The sequence below is a fragment of the Talpa occidentalis genome, unplaced genomic scaffold (genome assembly GCF_014898055.3).
Source record: "Talpa occidentalis isolate TD23 unplaced genomic scaffold, MPIMG_talOcc4v2.1 talOcc4.3, whole genome shotgun sequence".
NCBI classification, from domain to species: domain Eukaryota; kingdom Metazoa; phylum Chordata; class Mammalia; order Eulipotyphla; family Talpidae; genus Talpa; species Talpa occidentalis.
The window spans coordinates 75,253,906-75,280,132 of record NW_023603184.1 but is presented as its reverse complement, the minus strand read 5'-3'; the positions used below and the strand labels follow the sequence as shown (position 1 = coordinate 75,280,132).

The window sequence follows — 26,227 nt, the reverse complement described above, 5'->3', positions numbered from 1 at the left end:
ATTACCTGAGGACTTTCAAACTCAAACTTCTTGCCCCTAATCTCACTTTGGCCACCCTAGCCTTATTCCAATTCCACATTGTATCCATGCCTTCAGGCCATTGTCAATGCTGTCTCTATTAGGTGATAATCTTTTTTTTTAATTACATGGATGTTTTCAATGGTAATCCCATTGCATTGACAGTACAGATTTTGCACCTCATCCTCCATCTACACACTTTGTTTTGTCACTTTGCAGACTCTCTTACTTAAAAAGGTGAAAGACACAAGAAACTTCAGTTTTCCCATGGAAATCTGATTTAACTCTTAATCAGCTGACTTGAGAACAAGTCGAACCAATCTTAACATCCCTGCCTTGCAGAGACACAGCAGATCTTACATACACAGATGAGATCCCAATGAGCAGATTAAATGGGAGGAAACCTACACATTCGGGAGTTAAATGGATTTTGTTTTGTTTTTTATTGTTGCACACCACTGGGATTTTGTGGTTTATCTGTTACTCACAATTACTGTGTAAATAGATAATTACATTCACTTCCTAATCCCCCAAATACTCCATCTGTGACTACCTTTAGTTGAATCCTATTGTGGGGCAGTCAAAGAAGTCTAGGGCCATGAGATATAAGAGTAGCGTAGAAAACAAGATGAACACATACTTAGGTTGTGAATAATTGTGGGACTCAGATGGCAGGTGTAATTAGTTCTGAAATGGCTTCTAATTGATAATTACAGGGGATCAGTAGGCAAGCACACTCAAGACCCAGAATCAACTTGGAATATGCTCAGACTAATGCCAAGCAAATGCTGAGAAATTCTAGTCAAAGACAGCATAATAAATAAAACAAGGGGAAACATGTTATACCTATAAGTAGTATGACCTATTGCTGGTAGTAACTAGTTATACCTGTAATAGGCTAGAGTAATAAATGCATTTTTAACCAAATAAACCAGGATAGGCTTGTCCAATAAAATCCAGTTTGTCAAATTTAACTCAACTTTTAGATAAACAACGATTAAAAAAAAAACCCATAAGTATGTCTCAAATACTGCATGAGAAATACTTATAACAAAAAAAATTAACTGTTCACCTGAAATTCAAATTTAACTGAGCATGCTGACCTTTTATCTGGCAACCTTAACTTGACATCATTCTAGATGATGCTCAGGTTGAAGCCTACTACATCTCAAAGACCATGCATTATAATGTTGCTTATGTCAGAACAATAGCAGTGGCAGTTTCTCTCTGCAATCACTCAGCGGATGATTTAATGTATTCAAGATGGAGTCAACTTCCACACTGAGTGTGTGTCAATATATTGCTGCTGTAGTCGTAATCTTGTTTCCAAGTTTTATTTCCCTCTACCCCTATACCCTTCTCCACTCAGTGTCTTGGGCACTCCTTACAGCAAGATTATAGCAGAAATGTTGAGGGAAAAACCGGCACTCCAATGAGCAGAAAGAGATACAATATAAAGACAAAGACTGATGAGATGTGATTAGAAAAAGAAAAATTCTCTTCCCCTGAAAGTCGAGAGAGAGAGAGAGACAGAGAAAGAGAGAAAGAGACAGAGAGACAGAGAGAGACAGAGAGAGAGACAGAAAGAAAGAAAGAAAGAGAGAAAGAGAGAGAGAAAGAGAGAAAGAGACAGAGAGAGAGAAAGAAAGAGAGAAAGAAAGAGAGAAAGAAAGAGGAAGGAAGAGAGGAAGGAAGAGAGGAAGGAAGAGAGGAAGGAAGAGAGGAAGGAAGAGAGGAAGGAAGAGAGGAAGGAAGGGAGGAAAGAAGAGAGGGAGGAAGGGAGGGAGGAAGGGAGGGAGGGAGGGAGGGAGGGAGGGAGGGAGGGAGGGAGGGAGGAAGGAAGGAAGGAAGGAAGGAAGGAAGGAAGGAAGGAAGGAAGGAAGGAAGGAAGGAAGGAAGGAAGGAAGGAAGGAAGGAAGGAAGGAAGGAAGGAAGGAAGGAAGGAAGGAAGGAAGGAAGGAAGGAAGGAAGGAAGGAATCCTTCCTGTTTGAGATAATGGGGACAGATGGATGGGAAAGTAAGAAGTTAGTTGATAAGTCCAGAATGAAAAGACCTAAGTAGATTCCAAGGAAGAGAAAATTCAGAACCAAGGGACTTCCTGGATGTCATGCCTCCTACAGGCACGCAGGCTTGTGGGAGGCGATGATGCTTACAGACTGATTGAACTCTGCCATAAGTAGAGTATATCTCCTGCACCAAAGAGCTAGCAAAGCTTTTCTTCTCATAACTACATTTGACAGTCACTGTTCATCAGGCCAACAGGCTACCAAGATTTGTGTGTCTTAAGCTTCTGCTTGGCTAGCAGCCAACCTATCCCAGTTAGACACTTCTCGGAATTTATGAAGATTGTCTCCAGATTTGGAGTTGAGTTCTCTAAACCTGGAGGAGAGCTTGTGATTTGGAATTCCACCATTGTCTGTTAGGAGAAACTTAGCTGAACTAGTTGGGGTTCACCCATCTGAATCAAGGGCAGTAGAAAAACATCCAAGTTACCAATGGGTACCCATTTGAATTGCTTCAGTTCTTCCAGGATCCCAAGACAATATTGGAACTATAGTATACTAAATTTTTAAGAACATGAGTTTGAATGTCAGAAAGACTTGAACGCAAATCCTAACTCAGCCACTTAGCAGTTGTATAACTATGGTTAAGTTTATAAATTTCTGTAATGTTGATGAAATCTAAAAATAATAAGGTCAATGAACTGTTAAATAAGAAAATATATATATATGTATAACACAATTCACCATTCAAACAATACTCAGTATATTGTAGGTGTTCAATAAATGAAAGGTGAAAATAAAAATAAACAGAAGAGAAAGCTAGAAAGAAACAGAATTAAGACCCTAACCCTCTGAAGCAGGGCTGCATCAATATAAACGTCATTCATTACTGCCAAAATAACACCTCATATAGAGAAGTTTTCTCCAACAATTTTTAACTAGTTCAATACTAGTTAAATAACTTTAAGGTAGTCTTTTACTTAGACATTGGTGAGTTTTTATATTAATATTCAATAACATTTCATTATTTTTTGAAATGTCTTTGTGTGTAGCAAATTTTAAAAAGGGACAATATGCATAATACATAGTAATCACCTCTGAAAGGTTCACAAGCTTAGAGGGAAAACAGGTCCACAGATAATAGGTTTTTGGCCAATTAGTCCACTATGAGCCCTGGTGGACAAGGGATACCAACAATGTCACCCCCTGCAAGAGTCAGAAGAGTGATTGGAGTCCTGATACTAAACACTTTACAACGTTTGGCACATTTCTGAAGAAGCAAGAATAAGCCACCTTGAATGTCAGTGGTACTTCTTTTGCAGGATATCAAGAAAGCAAAGATTTCAGTGAGCCAAGAGTGTAATGAAGAAACACTGCCATCAGATTCAGACAAGTGTAAAAGTACATTTCACTGTGTGATCTAGGCCAAGTTATTTGACCCTCTTTGAGTTCTGTCTCAAGATTTGCAGATTGGAAATAATTATGCCTACCCCCTAGGGTTGACGGAAGGAATTAATAAGACAATATATGTCAAATATTTTGCAAAATATTGCTAATTACATAAGACTCAATAAATGCTAATATTTTCACAATCAAAGTAGTGTATAACAAACTATGGAGAAAACAGTCTATTTAAGTGGATATTTTCTCAGCTGAGAAAAATTAGAAGGCAGGAAAAAAGCTTGTTAATTAGAAAGCACAGAGAAATACAAGATTACATATTGTAATAGTAAGAGAGACATAAGCAGAAATATTTGAATATATATTAAATTCTCTGCCTTCAAGTCATCTCTCAACCAGCATCATTGAGAGAAAAACATTGATAAAGGTCTTTACTTTAGTATGAGAAGCATTTAAATTCTATGTTTGTAAATATAGAAATTCTTGTTATCTTTTTTAAAACCTTCTTATTCATCCTTTTAGAGACATGTTTATGGATTTCAGTTTCACTTGTCAGCTAATGAAATCCTCTATTCTATTCTATATTTTCACTCTTCCTATTATAAGAAATTCTTCCTGGACCCTTGAGGGGGAAAAAAAATGTAAAACAGATTCTAAAAACATTTTGACTGTCAGTTATGTACTGAGAAAGGGCAGATTAATCTCCATGGACCTCACAGTTGACAAAGTCCTCATTTAATGTGTTTAGCTATAGTGCTAAGAGGAATTTGATAACAACACTCTGGGTGCCTCACTGCTGTTACATGAAATAATTACTGCCCTGGGGTATTGAAGGTAATCAGGTACACTGGGTCTCCTCGAACCTCAGGGAGAAGGATAGGGACAGGGGTGATTATCTTTCTATAACACCAGCAGCTATTATGTCTCATTTCTTAAATTCGTTTCAGTGAAATGACACTGTTTTGGTTTTCCTTAAGTGACTATTGTTTCCCTAGTCTCTCCATCTCTTGTTTTGTTTCGTTTTGTTTTGTTTTCAATATGAAGAAATCAGTTTGCTAATCAAAAGCTTTTTTTTGTGTGTGGGAAAGGAAATTGTCTGAGGACATGGAACAAGAATCTCCCACACTGCCAGTGTACCAAGTGTTAAAACCATCTTGAAAATATTTAAGGATTATCTAGATATGTTCATCATATACACACCAACTCCTAGGGATATACCCTAAAGTATTTGGGGGTACCTCATATGCATACCAACTCATAGGGATACACCCTAAAGAATTGGGGGTACCTGTGCCCCAAGAGACATCCATAAATATAAGAATACTAGTATTAGTCATAATAGCCCTGCATTGGGGGGAAAATATACATCAATTACAGACTAGATAAATTCTACTTATCATCCTAATTTTGCTTTTTTGGTTGCTTTTTTTGGAGATTTATTTATTTATGCATACAAGAACTGGGGTATAGACCAGAGGTGTGGGGGTGAGAGGACTCACCAGAGACAGAGTGGGGTGCAGAACAGGTAGATCCACTGAAATACACTGCTGAGGGGAGTAGAGGACGAGACAGGAAAGGATTCTGCTTCTGTGCCATGTGGGTTGCTGGCTGGCTAGTGGGGGATCAAACTCTTACTGCAGTGACTGGCAATAGCTTGGTAGTGCTTTCTTTAACCCCTGCACCACCAGGGAGCCCTACAGTCCTAATTTTGAATGCAAAATTGCATTAAATAAGTTCAGAAATACACAACAAGGTGGGAAAAAATCCCAACATAAAATTTTGAGTAAAAGAAATTAGACACTAAAGAACACACACTATCTGACTCCCTTTAGGCACTATTCAAAAACACGTATAAGTAAACTATAGAGTTGAAGTTTTTATTCTTAAAATTAAATCCCCAGAAAAGTTAAGATTATCATGAAATACAAACAAAATGGCAGTTATATTCTCAAAACAATATACTATGATTGAGAAGAAGTCACAATTTCGGAACACCATGTGTAATTTCTGGGAATATAATAATCTAATACCCACAGAAAGGGAGCTTCCATATTCCCTGCTCTACCCAAGGAAGGGTAGAGCCAAGAGAAGTGAGGATAAGCCAGAAAAGACTGGAAAGAACTTGGGAGAAAAAGGTAAGAGGGAAGAATTGGTGGAGGCACATGGCAGCAGACACATGTGAAGAAGCTGTGCTTGCTTTTCGAACTTGGACTTGTACCAAAGAACTGGGGGGACATGGAAGGAGACACTTGAAAGAGACATGGGTGAGAGACCTGTGGGAAGGCTGACAATGGCAGGGTTTGTCTTGACTTGTATTTTGACTTGCTATTTCCCTTCCAGACTTGCCTGTTCCCTTCTGCACCTTGGGGGTGCCTCGGACTCGTGGCCAGCTTTTCGGACTTATGCACCAGAGTATGTTTTATCTTGATGTGGTGGGTGGTAGAAACCATTTAGAGCAGGCAGATTTATATATACAGAAAAACCCCTAAGGGCCACACACAGAGAAGAATGACCAGGTGAGGATAGGCCGAAATTGACAATCTGCTAGTCAAGGAGAGAGATCTCAGAAGAAGGGAAAACTGCTAAGTTCTTGATGTTGGCCTCTTAGCTTATAGAACTAAGAGAAAATAAAGTTCTGTTGTTTAAGTCCAGTTGGTAGTACTTTATTATGGCAATCCTAGCAACTATACAAGACTTGATTGAAATCTAGAGAAATACAGAATCTGAGAGTCAAATATTTTGAGTCTTATTATAAAACATAAATAAGCTGCGTCCCATTTGTTAAGGCATTCAAGGTTATCATTTGGACCTAAGAAACCTTGGCAATTCAGAGGAACAATTTGTATAAACTTGAAGTTTCATGGGCTTTGAGTAGCTCATTTTCTACATCACAGAAATAAATCGTAATCATAATAATCTCTGGTCACTTTCCTCTCAGTAGTGACTTTAAAGGGAAATTATACAGTAAATTCAATCTGAGTTCTCCATTCAAAAACACTCCTAGTTTGAAAAACACCAAGGGCTGTAAACTGCCTATGAAAGAAATCCAGAGCAACTAAAATGGACACAGTACAAACATGCAGGTCCTCCTCAGGCCCCTGCCAAGGCTCCTTTATTTGAACTTTACTTAAAACCTTGATAGAAATGTTAGCATCCCTGACTCAAACTGCTTAACTTCCATGATGAAAATCACTGGGAAAACTTAACTTTGACTACAAAGAGTTTCAAGAAATCATCTTCCAAAATTAACCTAACTTGCTTTGGTTTTAAATGCTGAGAAAGAGCCATTCTTGCTTTAAAGGGACAATAATCATTTTTTTTTTAAAAAAAAGGATTTATTTCATTTATTTATGCATACAAGAGCTGTGGTGTAGGCCAGAGGTGGCAGGGGCGGGGGGTGTCAGTGAGAGAATTCACCAAAGACTGTGGGGATCAGAGGGCAAGAGAGGAGAGGTCAGCCATACTGTGTGGGTCAGCTCCCTAGCCTGGGATAGAACTCGCTGCAGTGGCTGCTGATAGCTTCACAGCACTGAGACTTAACCCCTTGAGCCATAAGGGAGGCCCAATAATAACCTTTTAAACTCACCCTAAATTACATTAGGACAAAGATAATCATCATGTCCTGTGGGCATGGTGAAGGCCTCACAAGATCAGAAACTGGAGGTGGGGTAGAAATGATTAACATAATTGTAAGCCAGCTATAGAAATGAAAAATCCTTAGGTGCCAACGGCTGTAGCAAGTACCAGACTTCTACAGAAAGTACCTGGAGGCGCAGACCACAGGTGGGATATGGAGATTGAGGGCCATTGTAGAAAATACTAGGTCCTTACTAATCAACCATTCACATCCTGTAAGTAAATAATTTAACAACAGATATCAATTCCACAAAGGAATGAATTCCTCCCCGCCAAAACCCCACTATATTAGTACAATTTCCACACTGGCAAAATACAACTCTCCTGCCCTCCTGTGACCATGCAGGTATTTCTTTTCACAAACCTTTTCCCTTTGCAAAGCAGTAGTAGCAGCTTTCTGTCCTCTTGTGTCTGTGCAAGAATCCTTTTCTTATTCTCCTTTTTTTAATATCAATATGATAAACATGCCCTTTTGGATATAACTAAACATCTGGAGCTCATAGGGAAACTCCAAGTGCCACCTAAAAGAGAACTCTGGTGCAATTTTTCTAAGAGGTAACCCAAGGACCCCACTCCCTACACCTAACACCTCTCCAAAACAATATCAACACACAAGTTGCACAGTACCTCTCACAGCAGGAAAAGTTCATCATCGCTGATAGAAGCAGAAATTATTGATTAGCTATAACTTGACATTTCTTTTGTTTCATTACCCCCACCAACCTTCACAACACAAAATGTGTTGCAGGATTCAGTCATCTATTTCATCATTATTCCTCTTGAATCTGCTCTTTTCTTTTCATTTACTAACAACTTTCATCCAAGCACTCATCAAATTGCATTGAAATTATAATCCTGATTTAACTGATTTTGAAAAAATACTATTCTTCCCAGTGCTTTTATTCATTTTTCATATTGCTTTCCATTCATCAACCCATGTCTTAACAGACTATATCCTCACAGTATTTCTAATAACAGTCAATGCATCATATATTGGGAAAATGATGCCATATTTCCCTGACATTTTATTCATAATGCTTCTGATCACTAGACTATAGGTGAGTAAGTGTCATCTGCAGTGGCCTGGGCCAAAGGTGTCAGATCCAGTAAGAATAAATGTAACTAAGAGCTAACCTTGACTGTGCACTTTTTTTTTCCAGGCACTATGCTTTGCACTTCTATGAAAATAGAGTGCAAAACCTCATTAGCTCTAAGGCACTTCTCAGAGATTCTGATTGTCTCCTCCTCCAATATATTTATGTTACAGGGCAAACCCAGATATAAAATGGGGTTGCCTAACTGTGGGTCTTCACCCACACGCTTAAAGGGGACTTATTAATGCTAACCTGCAGACATATACAAAGGTTGATAAAAGGTTTATTTACAAGGGAAGGGGAATGGGGAAATGAATAACTCAGGGAGAAAAAGAGGGAGATAAGTTCGTAAATGCGTCCTACCCATTCCCATTCCGCTGACCTGGAATCCCAATGACCCATCGAGCTGGCAAAAAAACCTAGCACGACTGGTGGCCAAGCCCACCACCCCCGGCCAAATGGCCAGTTAAATACCCAAACCGAAAGTCTAGCTGGTTAACTCTGCCCTCAGGTCCTTGCAACCCTCCCTTTGGTAATCATGGGATTTGTAGTTCCCAGTGTCATGGGGTGGCGTCCACAAAATGGCATCCACAAAGCCTGTATGGAGTTTGATCAGTACATCCTTTCCCCCTAATATTTATACTCCCCAATACTGCTAAATCAGTATTAATGTGTGTGTGTGCGTGTGTGCACACACATATGAACATAAGAGGGAGAGAAAGAGATAGAAACAAAGACAGGAATGGTCTTGTAATGAGAAGCAGAACTCCAGATTAAAAATATATAAAACCATATTTAGGGCCTCCCTGGTGGCGCAGGCCGTTAAGCGCAGTGCTGTTAAGCTGTCCGCAGTCTCTGCAGTGCCAGTTCGATCCCCTCTGGCCTCGGAGCAACTCACATGGCGAGCAGACCTCTCCTGTCTCGCCCGCTGCTCCCCTTGGCAGTGTATTTCGTCAGTCTGCCTGTTCTGTTCCCTGCTCTGTCTCTGGTGAATCCTCTCACCCTCCTGCGCATCTGGCCTGTACACTGGTTCTTGTATAACTAAATCTCTAAAATAAAAAAAAATATTCTTTTTCATCACGGTAGGCAATTATTTTTTTTAAGATTTATTTTATTATGCATACAAGAGCTGGGGCACAGGCCAGAGGTGGGGGGGAGGATGAGAAGATTCACCAGAGACAGAGTGGGGAACAGAACAGGTGGACTGACTGAAATCCACTGCTGAGGGGAGCAGCAGGTGAGACAGGAGAGGTCTGCTGCACCATATAAGTCAGCACCCTGGCCAGGACAGAACTTGTGCTGCAGTGGCTGCTGATAGCTTCATGGTGAAGAGACTTAACCCTTGTGCCCCCAGGGAGGCCCATGGTAGGCAATTATTTGTGGCTAGGAGAGAAATGCTTTCTCAGGAATCCTTGGCAAACTTTCCGTTAGTGTCTCCTTGCTACAACTATATTATATGCTTACTACTGAACCTGGAGTTAGGTCTGGAAATACATTTTGAGTTATAGAATCAAAGAGTTTCTGAACAATCCTCAAATAAATGTAGTAGGGCAGTGGCTTTTGGGATAGTCAAGCAAATGTATGTCCCATCTACATTCTCACATACACAGCCACCACAGAAAGGCACCTATCTATGAAAAAAAAAAAATCGTTCTTTAAAGTTCCAACAATTCAGATGCAGAAGCATGCACATATGCAACTAATTATAAAAAGTAATAAATGACATTATAGTTGAATAAACAATTTTCTGTAAATTAACTTTAGCTCTATGTACCATCTGAATCAGCTCAACATCCAGGCTCTCTGATTAAGTCACTAATCTTCTCATTTTAGAGTGATCTTTTCTGTATTTTGTAGGCATTTGTTCTTAAAAGCTCATGTAATAGTGTACACAAACATAAATTTTCTTATTTTATAAATAATGGCTGTACATCTCAGCTAAATTTTATCTTTCATTGTATATTTCTTCATCTCAATAATTCATGTCATCCATTTCTTAATTTACTTATTAATTCAGATATCATTGACTTATACTGCTGTTGCTATGAGGACAGAATCATGCCAGGTATTAAACAGGAGGCAGGAAGAAGCTACAGTCCCTAGTCATAATGACTTTGAATTCAGCACAGAAGATGGATCAGACAGTAACTGTAATATAAGACAATCTTTAAGAATAGAATTAGAGGGCCTTCCCAGTGGCACAGCGGTTGAGCTCTGGGTTGCGAAGCTGCTCGCAGCCTCTGCAGCACCGGTTCGATCCCCGGCCACCAGCGAGGGTTCCAGAAGGCGTGCAGACCTCTCCTGCTGCCCGCTGCTCCCCTCAGCAGTGTACTTCATCAGTCTGCCTGTTCTGCTCCCCGCTCTGACTCTGGTGAATTCTCTCACCCTCCCGCACTTCTGACTATACCCAGTGCTTGTATAAATAAATAAATAAATCTTAAAAAAAAAAAAGAATAGAATTAGAAATACAGTGAAGAGGCACCATGAAATATGAACCTTGAGGTGCAAGCAGTATGTAACGGATGCAGAGTTAGAACAATAAGGAAGTTGGTGATATTCTCTGTGGAAAAAAGGGAGAAAGAATTGTGAAATGAATATAGAAATTTTGAGATATGCTCAGAAAGCAACTAATGTTTTTTACAATACCTCGAATTATAAGCAAAAATTATGAAACAACTAAGACTAGCTTAACATAAAAAGGTACCAGGAAGCAAAAGGATGTGGGAATTTAAGCTTCATAAGTTGACTTTAGATTAGGGGTGTGGGCAAAGAAGATAAATGAAGGTTTTCAGCAAGGCAATAACATGATCAGAATTTCAGTAAAAATGATTAATGTGGAAATGGTAGAATTAGAATGACAGGAGACCACCAATAGAAAGAAATTGAGGAAGCTGCTGTATCAAGTTAAATGGAAGGAAAAAGAGTTGTTTATTCAGTTCTTTGGCCAACTACCCTTTGATGCTTGAAACGGTGTCTGTTATTTCTTATCACTGAGCCGGAAGTTACAAAAAGAGAGAACTAGGTGTGAATGTTAGATCTGACGACTGGACATGGGCAGCAGGGAAAGGCAGAATTTAACAAATTCCTCTACAACTGGCAATTATGAAATCTTCCCTGCACCAAAATATTGTCCACTCTATTTCTAAAATTTCATAACTTGGTCTTTCTTCTTTGCCCCCTTATTCTGTTACCTTTCCTTTCACTGTTCTGGATCCTACAGAAAAATCTCAGACAACTGACCTTTCCACATATTATTCAGCGGATGATCATATTGTTTAATCACTCCAAGCTATGCTCTGAAGTAAAATCTTTTCAGGAATTAACAGTCACATAATATAGACCTCAGCAAAGGAACAACAGTCATGGCCAAAGAGCATCACAGCAAAGGGAAATTTTATTCAAAATGCAGAAAACTAAAGTGTCATTAAAAGACCCAAGTGGTTTCATTTAAAAGTTCCTCAGAGGTCTAAATGCCCAGAACCTATAATTACCTTTATTCTTTGATCTTCTGAGGTTCCAAAAATCTGGTCTAAACCACAGCCTTGGACCAGCACAGGGTTTTGGTAAATCCCAATGCCATTCAACCCAGATCACTGAGGTGACCTTGAAATAAACCCACTTTTCAGCACTTTGGTTTCCTTACAGATAAAATGGGCATGATACCAAGTTTCTGTACCTGACTGGAAGCACGAGGACAAAGCCCTCTGAGGATGTAAGTTGCTAAATAACAAACAGAATGGAATATGGAATTCAATCAATTATGCCTGACACTGGCTGTGCCCATTTATTATTACTTTTCAATTTCTAAAGTGATAGCAAAATGGAATTTCTACTAATTTTTCAAGAACTTGAATCTGATTCTGATAATCCTGGGCTTTATGTTGCTGATATATTATAGATATAATTTTTGTGTGCTCCAAAAGGCTTTCTGCTCACGGGGCATTGCTGTAAGTTGTGGATAATTTATTTTCCTCTACTATTATATTGTGTAAATTACCATGTTGGCAATATTTTAGCCTTTCACACTTTGAATCAGTGCCCAGAATAATTCTAACAAGATTTTGATTCTCTGGAAGCAACCTCAAGGAAGAAAGCCCTTCAAAATGCCTGCATATTCATTTAAACGTCAGTTGAGAGACACATCTCCTCCAGGTCAAGTATAAGGTGCATCTGAAGGGTAAGTGATACTTATCTCATCTCCCTGCTGATCTCTATATCCTCTGCTGCCAGAAACAATCATAGGATCTTGCCAGCTGAGCACACATTTTCCAGTTTTCCCACTGCAGGATGCAAGTTCTATGACTGGAACCCAATCTGAGGCCGACCAGAAATCTCAAAGAAGAATCTGATTTCAGAGGTCCAGTCTGAGGTTTAATTTTATCACTCAAACCTGTGGTTTAATTTCCATTACCCAAAAGAGATAGTTTGGTTTTCAGCCAGGAAATGCCACCTTTCTTAGTATTAGGAATAACCAGGAAAGGGCAAAAATGGAAATTAGTCTGCCAAGTTAGGGCAGATGCAGAGGTATGAAAACACACAGTGCCACGTGGTCATAGAAAGCTCAGTAAGAACAAGGTCTTTACAAGCTCTTACCTCCCCCATTCCCACCACTAGCCCAGTTTAATGGGAAAAAGGTTCTAGAACTCGTTTCTAAAATTCCAAGCACCCAACCTTGACCTTACCAAAGTCTCCAAGCCCAGATGCAGAGCAGAGAAGGACCCTTCCTTAGGCCACCTGCTTCAATACTACCTAAATGTCCTCTTAATATTCTTAATTATAATATGTGAGATTGTTAGTGCTAACTTTATAAGAATTTTGTGAGAATTCAATGAGCAAATGCCTGTATGCCCTGCCCAGTATATGACCCAATGAAAGTTATCAAAGGTAAGCATTCATAGTATACTGTTACCATTGGAATGATATTGAAATAAGGATATTCTAGCAATACAAAAGAGAAAATGAGAGAACACATCTCAATATAGATGATTGATTTTTTCCTTAAGAACCTCCTACTCTGAGCCATGATAGATTCTGGGAATGAGAGAATGGTAGGCCCAGCTATAAGATAATTAATGGATTCATTTCCTCAATATGCACCTCAAAAATACATATCAACCTATATTTGTCTTTGCTAAGTTCTCCATTTAGTGACGAATGCTCTTACCAAAAAAGCAAAAGTAGTCTGAGAAAGAAAAAGGCCCTTAGAAGTACTTTTAAATTTCTTTTAGTTTTCTAATGAACTTAATAAGCTCCCCAGATACATCTTAACAAGTAAAGAAATCTTCGAAAGTATTAAAGTAATTTTGTTTTCTCCAGCCATACAGTGCATTCTGGTAAGATACATCATCATCAATTTTACAAGTGTTCAGTTAACAATGAAAGGAAAATCACAAGAGAAAACACTTCCCCTTTTATGTCCTTTAATATATTTGGGGAGCTCTGTTGCAAAATTTTCCTGTTTAATCAAATCTTATTGATCTGCTATTCATTTATAAAACTACATACTTGGGGGAGTACAACTTCACACTCCACCCTGTGCACATGCTCCACATGCCTCCACCAAGATTTTTCACTGGAGCAATGTCTCTGATCTTTCACCTCAAATTCCAGTTGAATGATGATAATTCCACATGCTCCTTCTCTAACTTCTTGGCAGGCCAAGTGGTTTTTGACACTGCTAGAAACTTGCCAAGATTTTTTATCAAAAGAATAATTCACTAAATTGAAATCACTGTCACTCGTGTGCTATCATTCCCTGTTTAGAGAGTGCTGCCGTGAGAAGAGCTCTGCAGCGAGCACCAGCACTAGAGGCAACAAGTGAGATAACTTGAGTTCTGCTAGCAAAGTCATAAAACCCACTTAATGACAAGAGAAACAGACTCCAAGACAGAAGCATGAAACCTGAACCACAGACACATAGTCAGGGGCAAATATAAGAGGGTGAGCACCTGGACAGTGATCGTGTCCATGTGAACATTCTGAATGTCCAGCTGACTTTCTGCAGACTAGATTTCAGGAACACCTTACCCAAAATTAATAACAGGCAGTTGTTTTCCCAGAGACTTGATCATTTAGCTCAGAAAGAGGAAAAAAAATAAACTCCTTCTTTTTGGGACATGGGAAAGTAGCTATGGGTAATAACCCGGGTGCATGGATTTTTTTAAGGGGGTGTCAATAAATGTTAAGGCATGTATCTGATTCAGCTTTCTGTAACTAACACAGCAGTCAATGTAGGTCTGTACTCCCTTGCATGGGTTTTTGTATCTACAGATTAGAGAATAGAAGCCTCAGCTTGGATTGCAGAAAGCAGTGGGAGCTTCAGGGGCAGCATAACATGCTGGCATGAGCTCTATCTGTCCCTGTCAGAGCAGTTCCTTACTGAGTTAAGCTCCTGCCTCATGTGTCATTAGCTATGGGAGATGAGGCAGCAATTCTGTAAGAAGGGGATATTTTGAACTATGCCTGCAAAAATATGAAATGTAAATATGAATATTTTCAAATAAACAGATCAACAACATAAGCAAAAAGTGGATAATGTGACTGATTCTGATGGAACTGGTAAGTACTAGGAGGGAGAGGAAGAAAATGAAAAAGGACTGCACCCTGCTGGGGAACCCCCTCTTCAAGAGCATGGGGAATATTCCTCCCCACTCTGTACAGTGGATTCAATAGCAATCACTGCAGCTAGGAGCACAAATCTTTTCCAGAAGATGATCAGAAGCATGCTACTGAAACTACTACTAGTCTTGCATTTTCTAATTAGCTTGCATAATAAACAGAAAGCAGCACAGAGTGGGGAGACTTTAATAGGTATGTCCATATGAAGCGAAAATATATTATTGAGAAAATGAATATAATAGAGATTCTAGAACTTCCAGCCCAGGTGCAATGAACACTCCAATGCAGGCATAATCAACAAGTTTGCTTACTTACAGCTCCTTCCCTTTCAAGATTCATGGCCAGGGCCTCAGCACTCTTATCTACAAGGTCAGGCAGCGGGCCAACCTGGTCCCTCTCTCCAAGGCCATCCCCGAATGCCTGCATCTTTCCCCACTTGTTTTGCTCCCCTTGTCTGGGGACTATACAGCAATGGTTGTGCCTGCTGAAAAACGATGTTATCCATGTAACAGATATGGACACAGTGGTGTATAAAAGGAACCCTTGGTCTTCAAACCGGTGCTCAGAGCTTACAGGGCTACCCAGGTCTGAGACCTCATGCATGAGTAATAAAGCTTCTCCTGACCTCCCCATTCCTGAAGTACTGCTTGTTCTTCCTCTGCCTGGGTAAAAGGCTAGAATTTATTTCTACAACACATAGCTCTTTATACAATCCATATCTTAAATAAATTGAAGGTCCAGTTCACACAAGTATACTTTCCTTGCCTGCCATTTCTCTGAATTCCAAGAGCATTTAAAGTCAAACAGTCTAATATCTCATTGCCTTTTCTATGAGATAAAAGATGCTACCACTTTTATGAAAGAATCTGGGAACTAAAGTAGTCTGAAGTGAGAAATCAAAACCTGGTCCATGAACAAGTTATTTGCCATTTCATTTTTGTTTACATTGTGTTGATGGTACAACAGTGGGTAAAACTGCCACAGCTTTAGAATCAGGTCAGTAGTACCAAGCTATACTAGTAGTCATTGCATTCTTCCCAGTAAGATGGTTGAAGAAATGATTGATAGATGATAAAGACAAAATACTAGCTTCACTTAAAAATTTTCTTGATCAAACAGTTAATTTCATTAAATTCTGACTCTTAAATTCATCTATTTTCCACATTTAGTCCTATGAAATAAAGCACTTACGTAACTTATCAAAGCACAATGCTTAGCTTAAGTCAAAAACTGGTATGACTGATGATATGTTCTAGTTGATTATATCATGTACAACTATTTCTGTTAGGGGGAAAGAATTTCTACTTGAAATGACAACTGTGGTTATTCAGATTTGTTAATGAAAATTACAAAAAAATCAGCTTTTCTCATCAAAGAAAACAACTGACAATATGTGTTTCCAATAAGAACATTTTCAAGTGTATATTAAATTTTGGAAAATCTGTAACCACACTATGTACTTGACAGCTTTCCCGTACTTAATGACATTTCTGATGAGATCAGTGGTGTTATTAATATGGCTATCATAAAGTGAAATGTGTCAAGGTTTAGAAGGTGATCATTGCATGAGCCTATGTAATCATACATAGATCCATGATCTACTCAAAGTGCAAGACAAGCTAGTGTATCATTAGATAAAAGAGGATGAAAGAGTTCATTTTTAGCGTTTTGGATTCCACATTGCAGTCTATAAGAAATTACCACTCGTCAAGTTTCAGTAGTCTGTCAAGGAAGAGTATCTACAATTATCTGAAAGGATATTAAAAGTCCTCCTTTCCAAATACACATCTGTTTTAGACCAAACTTTCTTCCTATACTTTCCCCAAAAATCACTGGGACAGACTGAATGAGGAAGCAGATATATATGAGAATCCAGTTGTCTTCTATTAAGTCAGTTATTAAAAAGATTTACAAAGTGCAAAATATGTCCTTCTCACTTGTTTGTTTTAGAAAAGTTAATTTTTTCACTAAAATATAGTATTTATACTAATATGTAATAGGTTTGTTTTAAAAGAATTGTTTTTAAGTCCTTCTTAGTTTTAATTTCTAAAATGGTAATGAGTCATAGGACAAGCAGAGCACTCTCAGGTCAGAATAGAATTGGAAAAGCCTTGGGGGAATAAGGAGGGCTCCAGAGATAAGGGCAACAAATTCCAAAGGGCACTAATCAAAAATCCCAGAATTAGGAGTATCGGGACATTCCAGAACAAGGATGATAAAGAAAAATATGCTAAGGTAAGGGCTGGGACACAGAGTCTTAATTCTGGGCACAGAAATATTAAGGCAGAGTGAATGAGACCTCTGAGAACTAACCAATCACAGAGAGACTGATGGAGATTTAGAATAATTAGGGGGAAAAGGTATAGATTCCCTGAGGCACAGCTCCCTGGCCCCTCCCTGGCCTGGTTCCACTGGTCTGGGAGTCCCACTTTATTTCTACTCCTTTTCCCCTTAATAAACGTCTTCTTTCTCTCATCAAATTTGCCTCTTCTCACTTGCTTGCCTGAGCCTCAGCAAAGTTCCTGCTGAGGCTTCGTGAGACACCTACCCAGGGTGGCCTAATGGCTGGGACTCAGCGCGGCCTTCAGCCTGGGATCCAGGCTGGGAGACTAGGCCTGAAAAATTGAAATTACGTATCAGTAGAGCTAAATATATTTAACCTATATTTTCTTACCAAAAACAAACAAACAAAAAAAAAAATCCAACACTCTGTAGTCCTCAATAACTTTTAAGAGTAGAATAGGCCCTAAAACCAAATAGTTTGAGAATCACTGCCCATAGAAGGGATCAGTGCGTCTATATCTTATTGCAAGAAAAGCAAATAGAGAACAGGATGGTTACCAGCATAGCAAAGGGCAATACAGAGTATAAAAACATTCTTGGTTTATAATCTCTCATTGGATAAATTGTGAGAGCTAACACCATCTTCTATGGTGCAAATAGCTACAAACACTTGGAGGTCAAGTCATTCCTAGGGTGGGGCAGGTAATCTGCAGAAACAAAAACAGACCTCCTCCCTCTTGGACTATTAACCAAATCACTTTTGATGGTAACTGAAGAAACAGACAAAAATTTCTGGGGATAAAAATAGAGTCATTAAAATATGAATGACAAAAGAAGAACTGTCACACAAACTAGTGGGGGGGAGGGGCGGAGAACTGCTGTCCATAGAAGGGGTAAAAGGAAGAAAAGACCAAACACTAGCCATTGGGGGATACCAGTTGGGGATAGAATACAATCTCAACCCTTCCTACAAACTCTTTTAATTAATCTAAAAGGCAAGATGAAAAAGTAGGATTTGTTATCTATGATAACCAAATTTCCTCTTCCAGGTATCTTCTTCATAAACTCATTCAAGAATTCCTGAAGAAGGGCCTCCCTGGTGGCGCAAGGGGTTAAGACACAACCTATGAAGCTGTCCACAGTCTCTGCAGCACGAGTTCAATCCCCGGCTGGCCAGGGAGCTACCTACATGGCATAGCAGACCTCTCCTGACTCACCCACTGCTCCCCTCAGCAGTGTATTTCAGTCAATCTTCCTGTTCTGTTCCCCATTCAGTCTCTGGTGAATCCTCTCACCCCCCCACACCTCTGGCCTGTACCTCAGCTCTTGTATGCATAAATAAATAAATCTTTAAAAAAAATTCCTGAAGACATATAAAGATACTATTAGGGCGAAAGGATGTCCTGAACAAACAACACTAATAGGTTTTATGGACTCCACCCCCACCCCAAACCAAAGATATCCAAGACACCAAGGACTAAAAATCCCATAATGTCATCATCACTGAAGGGAGGATTGCTGGGAACTGAGGGTAGAGTTAAGCAGCCAGGCTTGGTGTATAACCAGACATGTGGGCATTGGGGGTCTCTTGGCTTTTTACCAGCTTTTAGTGAGCTATTGGGGTTCTAGCTCAGTGGAACAGGTAGGACACATTTACCAATTTATGTCCTTCTCTTTCTCCCTGAGTTATTCATTTCTTCATTTCCCCTTATTTTGTAAATAAACACTTTATTAACCATTTTGTGTGTTGAGTCTTATTATAAGTCTCATTTAGGTGCACAGGTGAGGACCCACAGTCAAGGCAACCCATTTCATGGTTGCCCTGTCACAATACTAGCTACCTAAACTCCCAAACTCCTAGCACAAGGCTAGGGATTAAATGCAGTAGCATTCATAAAACATTCATATGTTTACTCATGTTTATTTTATTAAATCTGTAACTGTTTATATAAGTGCTTTTGTATTTCCTTTGATATTTTTACTATATATTAAGCAGCTTTATTACACATTCAAATTTTGGGTCTACTTGCAGACACATAGAGAATACTAAGTTAGCAGAAGTCATAGTGAATAGAACAATAAAAAGTACAAAATGCAGAACAAAGTGAGATATGTCACAAAGGAAGTAACAAAATATCAGTATCTTGTATAAAATAACAAAATATAAGAATCTCTCTATGCATTAAGCTCTCAGTGTTCACTTTTGGAAATTTATGGTTTGGGGCAAATGAGATGGATTCCTGAGTGTCCTGTAGCAAAGATTTTGAGCTGTTGCATTCATGCACCAAACTGAAAATCATTAACTATAATTATAGATTATCCTTCCCATCTGAAGGTACTGAGGCCCAACACCCCTAAACACTCATCTAGGATTGTTTCAGCGGTAGGAAAAGTAGATGTGCCTGCAGCTATCTATGATCTTCTCCTCTGTGCTGCTGATTGCTAATAGCAAGCCTATGTGAGGGGATTGCTGGTATTAAAAGGTGTGCCCTCTGGCTATGGAACAAAGTTTGCTTAAATGGTCAATGCAAGGATCAAACCTGTTAATGAATTTGCTGAATACTGGCATTGATATAGCTAAAATAAGAAGCTAGCACAAACAACCCTATAAAAAGTATGTTAGTGTATTAAAATTGAACATCTTTATTATGTAACTACTTGCATAGGCCATCATGCTGTTCATTGTCAAGTAATTAAACAGGGCAACATTAGGGGTGATTTTATCTAATTTCAGAGGCATTCCTCTCATTAAAGTATGCCTAAACACTACATCATGATTATCCAAAAAAGTAAAATTCAGAATTGCTGATGGCACAAAAAAAATCCATTTTCATCTTGCCTAATTATCTGAGGTATGGCTATAACTGATTTCATAATTTGGGTAGCAAAATCTCCATGATGATTTTATGCAACCAATTCCTTTTTATAATTGTGAAGGAAAAATTTCCCAAATCTAGGGGAAAATTGATTGCTAATATCTGTATTCAAAGTGTTGGGAATTCATTTATGAAAGGTCACACCTAAGCACATTTGACTATTTTATCACAACTAAAGACTATTCAGTTTTTTCTTTCATTTCTTATAAGAATCCTCAATTTTCTTAGTTAAGAACATGGAGGAACCATGTCTTCAAGGTAAATTTCACTACACATGGCAAGCAAAATACCTATTTCGGAAGCTTACAAATTTCCCAAAATAGCTGACAAGTTCGGCACACTTAGTTTGCTGTTTAGTTCTGTCTAATTTTTTTTTTAAAGATTTATACAAGAACTGGGGTACATGCCTGATGCGCAAGAGGGTGAGAGGATTCACCATGGACAGAGCGAGAAACAGAACAGGCACACTGACGAAATACACTGCTGAGGGGAGCAGTGGGCGAGACAGGAGACGTCTGCACGCCATGTGGGACCCTCACTGGCTGGGATCGAACCGGCGCTACAGAGGCTGCGGACTGCTTCACAGCACTGTGCTCAACAGCCTGCGCCACCAGGGGAGGCCCCGAGTTCTGCCTAATTTTTCACTATGTTAAGAAACATGATTTTAAAAGTCCTTTTGTAAAGTATACATTATTCTAGTAATTTAGCAATGAGCTGTATTTGTTGACCTCAAATGCCTAACCATCAATCACTCAGTAAGAACTTTACAAATCCCACCATATGTGCTTCCTAGTCCTGAACAATACAGGAGATTCAACAACCCTCTTCTTCAATAATACAAGTATTACTTATGAGACATAAAAAAATACTGCATCAGAATATTTTGGCATACCGAGTCACAAAATTTCATGCATTTGTGTGTTTATATTTTTCACTGTTTCTCCTTACAACAAAACATGCCTTCAATTTTTTAGCATTTAGATAGGAATGTTTTTGTTACAGACCACATCTCCAAGAAAAGGGGAGGAGCTCCAAGGACTGATGCTCCAAACAGAACTCAATTGTCATAAAACCCTCCCTGGAGTTTCATCAGTTAGAGAAAATTAACTTTTAACACAGGAAAGTAGATTGGAAATGCATACCACACCTAAGTGAAGTTTGTCACAGCCATACCTCCCATCTATTCTTCTAACTGCCCATTCATTCTTCCTAAAAATAATTTATTCTTCCCGAAGAGGTCTATATTCTTTCTCCTTTTTCCTATAAAGTTGCTATTTAAGCCTGAATTCTAAGCCACCTTAGGAAATTACTCATTTGTCTCTGGTTATCTCCTATGCACACAGGAGGTGTTTCTGTTAATAAATTTGTTTTCAGTGTGTTAATCTGTCTTTTATTATGGGAGTCTCAATCAAGATTTCCAAAGGGTAGAGGGAAATTATTTTTCTTCTCCTACAAGTGATCAGGCACTTCATGGAGCAACAAATATCTTAGTGAACCTGACTTTTGATACAGAACAATCAAGGATCTAAGACCCCAACATCCACAAAGTATTTCCCAAGGTTTTGGCATCAAAACCTGTTGATGTTAGACAATACCATGGAAAGGTACAGTATAAATCCTCAGTAGGATTGTGAGTTGACACCAATGAGATGGACGAAAGAGAAATTCACTAATTATAAAAGCTAAAAATAATTATATTGTTCCCCTATTTCAATATAAGTTGATATTCATAGCCAGTCCTCTGACATTAGATTATCAGCACATAATCAGGTCCCACCTTCCAGGTGGTAGCAAGAACTCTGAGATCGCCATATATTGAAGGTCTCCTATATACCAACATGGCGCTAGAGTTGTCAATCTTAGAAAACGTCACTCTTAGAATAATGTGGGAGGGTTTCACGAGGGAGAATAAAGCAAGCCAGCCATAGGAGGATGGGTGATGTTTAGGAAAACTGGTTGTAAAGGAAGGAAAATTTACTGAAGAGGAAGAGAAAGAGTAACGAGGAGAAAGTGGGGTGAGCATTATCTATCACAAAGTACAGAGTGGTCAGTTAAGCAGAGAACACATGATGCAAAATGAAATGAAAATGTTTGACTAGGAGCAGTAGGGACAAATGAACTTGAACAACCCTGCATTTTCCATAACCATACAAGATCACCAGTGAAAAGCACAGTTTATGTTAAGAATCTCTTAAATATAACCATTTCCAATTTTTATAAAGGAATGTTATAGACTGGATTTTTGAGACTAATTGGCACATCAGATCATTCTTCTCACTCTCCCACATGTCTTTGTGGCTGAGGACACAGATAATAAACCGCAGAGCAAAACAGCATAAGAGAAAAGGAGGCAGACTTTGGAGAAGGGTCTTTCATCACCAGCACTACAAGAGGATGGCATTTACATGAAATTGATTTTCAGTGGTGAAATTATGCTTGTGATGTTCCATTGTAAAAATTGACAGCATTAAAAGGAATGTCTAAGAAACAGGCAGTAAAATGTCACCAGAAAAAAAGCTGACCAGTATTTATGCTAAATTCCTCAAATTGCATCTCTTTTTTACATAAATAGTGATGCCTCATGAAACAAAGCAGATAATTCCCTAGAGCTATGAAATGAAAGGAAATGAATGTGCCTACATTCTCTATCCTGTAGGAAGACACCCACTGCCTCTCATCATAATGACACAGGATTTTTTTTTCCCTTTCTTTGAGGATTTTCAAATAGGAATGCTTACATCTCTCCCATATTGAGCTCAGAGGATGAACAGACAAAATAAATCACCATAAAAATAGAGGATCCTTAGAAACATTAATAAATTCCTGGTATTGAGTAGCATATAGGTTGTTGATGGGACTTGTGATATAAGCTTAGAAACATGTTTATCTATTTAATGAGGAATTAGACTGACAGCAGTTTGATAGTGGTGGGAGAGGAAAAAAAAATAAGATTCCGCTGTTTTTCTATTGTGGAAAAACAAGCTAAACAACACACACTGAGGATTTTTCACTCAGCTGAATTTCTGGAAGGTTTTCATTTAGTTCTTTATCACTTTCTATGTCGACATCTAGCAGTTTCATTATGGACTATCATTAGCCTGTATGCTGTCTAATTCACAAAAATAAAAGCTGCAGTCTTTTGATCTCCAATATATTTTCTAGAATTATATGCAATTATTCTGAAAGAAGAAACTGAAGCATTGTCCTGAAATTCATTTTAAGAATATTATTACTCACACAGTACATTTATTAAGTAATTTAGAGCAAAATATTTTATTGGATTACTAATTATATTACGGAACGTTGTATTATATTTTTGAGCTTGTGCTAAAATACTCTCAGAATGAATCATAATTCTAGGATTAATAGACTTAAGGGTTTGGGGGAAAAAAAGAATGGTTTTCTTTGAAATATTGCAATTAGTACTTTGCATTGCTCCTGAATAATACTTTCTTTCTCCAGTTTTTCCGAGGAATGTAATTTAGAGTGCATTGTGCAGAATCTTATTATAACTTTAAATTTTGACAATGACATTTTACATCAAAAGAAATTTGTTGAGAAACACCAAATGCATTAATTCTGAGACTGTTACAGGGAGTAAAATACTTCTGCTGTGATCAATAACAAGTATAGGCATAAAGGTACAGCTGCCATCTCCTAAGTCTATGGATTTAAATAAGAATCACAATCAGCCACTTATTTGGGGTCAGCCAAGTAGTAATGCTAGTTGTTTGAATTCAGTATTTATGCCAAAGTGATGGTAGAGTTTATTATAACAGAACAATTGGCAGAAAGTAAGTCCCTCTTCAAATGCTTTCAGAAAATTTTGAGCTGTGAGAAAGTTCAGAGTTTATTTTCTAAGTATCTATTAGACCGCACCTCCCTAATATAAAGATAATAGATGAAATTAATGAAAAGTGAACCAGTAAGTCACTGGCCTTAGAGAGAGAGTTGGCATGCTTGACCAAGGTTCCCTGGGGCTTCAGAACTGAATTTGAGCACAAGACTCCTGACTCCAACCTGGGATCTACATGTTATTTTTCTATTTTCTCAAGAAAGAAAGTGGTGGGCTTTTTCTTTCTGTGCTTGTCTCCTTAGTTATCCATGTGTTTGCATGTGTGCCATGATTGCAGGTAGGATGTATAAACTGACTGCTTGTTGGGAGAGGCTCTGAGTGCATAGGTAGGGTGCTCAGGGTGGCCTAATGAAAAGAGCTTGAGTTAGAACCTAACGCCCAAGATTTAAAACCTCTTTTCATTGATCAATAAAAGCAATGTCCGTGTAAAATACCAAAAAGTGCACTAGACAGGAACTAAAAGTATATAGTTTTTAGCTGCAAATCTAAGGCTGAATGACTGTATGCCTCTGGGCAAATTATTTAACCCTTAGATCCTAAACCATTAAAATAAAAGAAGTGGACAAAAATTACCCTAAAGATCTTTTGTGTTTGTTCTAGTTACCAAAAAAAAAAAAAAAAAAAAAAGCATGATTTAACTTTCTCATCATTTTTTATCAATTAAATACTTCAGATGTTTTGATTCATCCTTTTTCTAATCAAGGCATTGTGCCTCATAAATATTAAGCTCTCAATATTCACTTGTTCAGTGAATCAAGTTATTCTTGAACAATGAGTGAAAGGTTCAAAGCATAGGGTATCATTTTCTAATTAATGATGAAATCAAAAAAAATCAGATTGATTACTAATGTTCACCACTGTTCTTTTGTGACTACGTCTTACAGGTGTGGTTGAATGTAAATGCAAGAATAATCACCATTCAATCTGAATTTCCTCTTGCCATCTACTTTGAACACCATTGTGCTCTATGACTTCAACCTGTTAGTACTATTGGTAAAGTCAGTGCCTCCCAGACTTTGCCAGCTTCTGAAAGGCAGAAAATGTGTCTTTGCAGACATTCCTTTTAGCAATTAGCCATAAATTAGCTTGTTTGAGAAGGAGGCAATTGATATGGTTGCTGAAAAGTTCATCTAAAATGACCTACCCATGAAGACCAAAAGTTTGATGTCCAAATAATCTGGCCATTTTGGTTGCAAAATCACACTGTCTAAAAATGTTTATGATCCACTGCTGTGAGATTATCCCAAAAGCAAATGAATTGGAGTGCTTTCTTAGAGGCTGCAGCAGAGTCTCTCTAAAGAAGGTATAAGAGGTTAGCAGCTTTGATTGAAGCACACTGAGTAGCAACAGCAACTAGGAGTCAGGAGCCATACCGGAGAGCAGAACTACAGCCAGGGGGATTCCCCTTCTACTTCTAGAAGTGGAAATGCAAATGGATCTGGGAAATCTGCAAGGTATATCCCTACATGTTCTTGCTCCAAGGAAGATTCCAGGTGTTCCAAATCAAAGTTCAAGTCCAGTTCTGAATGTAGGTTTAGATACAAAAGAAGTTCTCAGAGGCATCACAGAAGGTCACCATCTTGCTTCTGCTCCCATACACTCTCCCGCAGCAGGTCTTACAGCTGAGATTTTATACATCACAGCCACAGTCATTCTCTCACGTCCTAGGCATCATCTCAGGAATTGGGCAAATCCTGTTCTCTTAGAGTATCTGGACTGAGTTTATAACCTACAAAAAGGGATCTAAAAGAAATGTCCTCTAAATATTGCCTCATTGCTGATTAGACTGTACATGACCAGGGGTCTAGATGTTGAAGAGGATTTGCCTTTGTATTTTTGAATACGTAGATGATGCCAACGAAGCAAAGGAACATGTCAATGCAATGGAGCTTGAAGGACATAGGATCATAATTGGTTTCTCTATAACAAAAAGACCACATATCCCAACACCAGAATTCACATGGGGAATGTCAGCTCAAGCTATCAGGATTACTAGTACAGAGGATACGATCAAGGCTATGATGATCAGGACTACTGGCAGATCATACAGAAGAGAGATGGAGGAGGAGGGGATGAGAGAATAGCTCATAACAGGGATCATATTTACAGTATAGTTACCTTCTCCTTACTACAGACGTGGAAGGTATCAATTACGTTCCAGATCTCAATATATTCACCTCATCACTATTAAAGCATGAAGTTGAGGACTTTCAGAAGCCTGCTCTAGAGCTGGAGTATTGTTCGTGGACAGTATTCCTTATTTGTCTCCCATTTAAAAAGTGAACAGTGCCTAGTGAAGTTAGGTAACTCATGTGCCTGTATGATGACTACTTTGAGTGCAGAAGAAATGCCATTTCATTCTGCATTTGTGTAGTTTGGAGCTTTGTTCAAGGTTAAGTGTTTTCAGGAAAACATGTTTTGCATATATTTTTTTACAGTCT

The 26,227-nt window shown here is 38.5% G+C and overlaps 1 pseudogene; it reads left to right on the top strand.

Annotated features, from left to right (window-relative positions):
* Positions 1–5,386: 5,386 nt before the first annotated feature.
* LOC119255107 (transformer-2 protein homolog beta-like) lies at positions 5,387–25,977 on the top strand (annotated as a pseudogene).
* The last annotated feature ends 250 nt before the right edge of the window (positions 25,978–26,227 follow it).